The sequence below is a fragment of the Canis lupus genome, chromosome 25, assembly GCF_003254725.2.
Source record: "Canis lupus dingo isolate Sandy chromosome 25, ASM325472v2, whole genome shotgun sequence".
NCBI lineage: Eukaryota > Metazoa > Chordata > Mammalia > Carnivora > Canidae > Canis > Canis lupus.
In genome coordinates, this window is record NC_064267.1 from 216,000 (window position 1) to 219,360 (window position 3,361).

The 3,361-nt window shown below is 43.7% G+C and overlaps 1 pseudogene; it reads right to left on the reverse strand.

Annotated features, from left to right (window-relative positions):
• Positions 1 to 606: 606 nt before the first annotated feature.
• On the reverse strand, positions 607 to 1,995 carry LOC112669356 (chromatin target of PRMT1 protein-like; annotated as a pseudogene).
• Between the last annotated feature and the right edge of the window lie 1,366 nt (positions 1,996 to 3,361).

Consider the following 3,361-nt stretch of genomic DNA (forward strand, 5'->3'; position numbering starts at 1 on the left):
TATATATTTTGGATACTGCCCTTTATCACATATTTTACTTGCAAATATCTTCTCCCCTTCCATAGATTGCCTTTTAGTTTTGTTTATTGTTTCCTTTGCTGTACAGGAGATTTTTATTTTGATGTAGTTCCAGTAGTTTGTTTTTCCCTTTGTTTCCTTTGCCTCAGGAGACATATCTAGAAAGAAGTTGCTAAGGCCCATGTCAGAGAATGTACTTCTTTTTCTTTTTTAACTGAAATTAGTTTACTAATTACATTTTTTTTTTAGATTTGAGAACGATTTCTTGTTATGATGAACCAGAAATACAAGATTCCACTGAAAATACTTAAACCTTCAAGAAAAATAAAGAGGTTCAAACAAAGCCAATGAATGGAGAGGCTCGGGATTGGTTTGGGATAAACATAAGGACAATAGCATTCCAGGGTGGGTATCTTCTGACTCCTAGAAGGTATGTGCTATCATTCTAGCCCTTTCTCTGAACAATCTGCCAAATCAAACGGCGATTTCCTCTCTATTGCAGGTGTAAGCCAACAGAACAGTAGCTCTTAGGACATGATACAAAGCCAAGAGCAAAGTTATTTCAGGGTCGAAGTGCACGGACCCAACCCACCAGCATACTTGTCATGTGGTGTCAACGTACACGGGAAGTAACTTTAATCAAATCTGAAGTGCTACCACGTGTAACCTGTTATGCGGCCCTGCGGCTATATCAGTGTCCCTAATTTACTACCCCAAAATATCAATGTGGCAGAATTCATTTTTGAGCTTCAGATTTTCTGAACAGTTCTAAGAAGCTATTAAAGATTATGTAGAACAGAACCGTTTCTCAGAAACCCAGGAAGTAACACTGATGAGCTCTTTCTGGGGCTTTATCCACGGGCACACAGAAATGACGAGAGGAAAGTCAGAATATCAGAGCATATGACAGATGAAGGGAGGCAGAGGTGGGAAGAGTGTGTTCTAGCCACAAGGCCACCACATTCATGTTCAAAGAGAAGTCAGAGCGATTGGGGAAAAAAACCCCAAACACAAAACAAAACCCAAATCAGAGGAAAGAAAGTTTTCATACAACAGTATCAAAAAATGTAAAAGGAACACACTAAATGCACAAACTGGTGGCAAATAAGTCCGTAGTCTATTGTGATAGGTCCTTCCAGCATCGATCAGGTTTCTTCTCCATCTGTTATCTCAAGGTTATTTACAGATGTGGTGACTTTTGAATAAGAGTCTCTCACAGTAGGGTGGGCAGGTTTCAATCATTGGCTTCGGGATCTGTTTGTGCCATGTAGGCATCCATCTGGCATCCAGGTGTCCTCTTGTGTTCGACATGTATGCATCCAACTGGTTGTCCGGCTGCTCCTTGGTCAGCCCAGGGCGAGTGAGGGCACCTCTCCCTCGTCCACGGCCTCGGCCTCGGCCTCCAAAGCCCCCTCTTCCCCGACCCATCATACCCCGACCTCTACCACCGATTCCGCCACGACCCATAGCTCCACGCCCTAGGCCGCCTCTCCCAGGACCTCCACGACCTCGAACACCGCCTCTTCTTAAGCCCATTCGGGGAGCTACGGCTCGTCCACCTCGGAGCAGGGTTTGACCCCGGAGCGACGTCCCGCCCCTAAGCAGGGTTCTGGTGGCGCGTCCCCCGCGCAGTCCTCCTCGGGGTCAGCCTCTCTGGATTATGGGCAGGCCTCGTCCACCGACTGCTGCCCTGGCCAGGGTCCCCATGGGTCGGCCTAACCGCGACTGGATGTTCCTCTTACCCAGGCGCTGCTTTAAGCTCTGCTTAAGTTTTAATGCCGCCCGGACCGAGGCTCTATTCTCCATCTGCTGGGCCAGCCTCGTTTCTGGCCCTGGCTAGCTGCTGCTGTTGCTGCGTCGAAGCCCGAGTATTCCTGGCATCGGCTGTTTGTTCTCCAGCATATTAGTAAAGCGCTCATGGAGAGACATCTTGGTGGTGCTTTGTAGCACAGCTCTCGGCGCCGACTGTGCAGCCATCCTCAAACCCCGGGCACGGCCGATCCGGGCCTGGAGGCCTCCGCCCGGGCCCCAGCGCCACAGAGCCTCCGCGCACACACGAGGGTCCGAAGGCCCAAAACTGATGACGTTAGTTTCAGGTGTGCAACACAGTAAGTGGACAAGTCTGTACCTTATGCTGTTCTCACAACGGTAGCTACCATCTCTCCCCATACAACATTATTACAATACTATTGATTATATTCTCTATATTGTACCTTTTATCTCCATCACTTATTCATTACATAACTAAAAGCCTGTATCTCCCACTCACCTTTAGTCAATTTACCCATTCCCATCACTCCCCTCTCCTTGGTAACCATCAATTTGTACTCTGTATTTATGGGTCTGATCCTTTTTGTTTACTTACTTTTTTTGTTTTTTTAGATTCCACATATAAGTGAAATCATGTATATTCATCTATTTGTGTCTTATTTCACACAATAAGCATAACATTCTCTGAGACCATGTTGTTGCCAATGACAAGATTTTATCCTTTTTATGGCTGAGTAGTATTCCACTGTGTGTGTACACACATACACCCCACCTCCTCTTTATCCATTCATCTATTGATGAATAATTGGATTGCTTACATATTGTGGCCATGGTGAAGTTAATAATATTGCAATAAACATAGGAGTGCAGAGTGCAGTATCTTTGAATTTGTGTTTTGTTTTCATTGGGTAAATGTCCAATAGTGGGATTACTGGATCTTATGGTATTTACATTTTCTATTTCTTGAGGAACCTCTATACTATTTTCCAGAGTGGCTGCACCAGTTTACACTCCCACCAAAAGTGCACAAGAGTTCCTTTTTCTCCACATCCTCACCAATACTTGTTTCTTGTGTTTTTTATTTTAGTCATTCTGACAAGTGTAAGGTGATATTTCATTGTGGTTTTGATTTGTATTTCCTTGGGTTGTGAGTAATGATCATCTTTTCATGTGTCTGTTGGCCATACATATGTTGTCTTTGGAAAAATGTCTATTCAAGTGTTCTGCTCATTTTTAAAATTGGATATTTTTTGGTATTGAGTTGTAGAAGTTTTATACACTTTTGATATTAACCCCTTTTCAAATATATCATTTGCAAATATCTTCTCCCATTCAGTAGATTGCCTTTTCAATTTGTTGATAGTTTCTTTTGCACGCAAAAGCTTTTTATTTTAGTGTAGCCCCAATAGTTTACTTTTGCTGTTGTTTCCCTAGCCTGAGGAGACCTATCTAGAAAAATGTTGTTACAGCTGATGTCAAAGAAATTACTGCCTGTGTTCCCTTCTAGTTTTACGGTTTGGGGTCTCACATTTAGGTCTTTAGTCCATTTTGAGTTTATTTGGGGGGTGGTGGT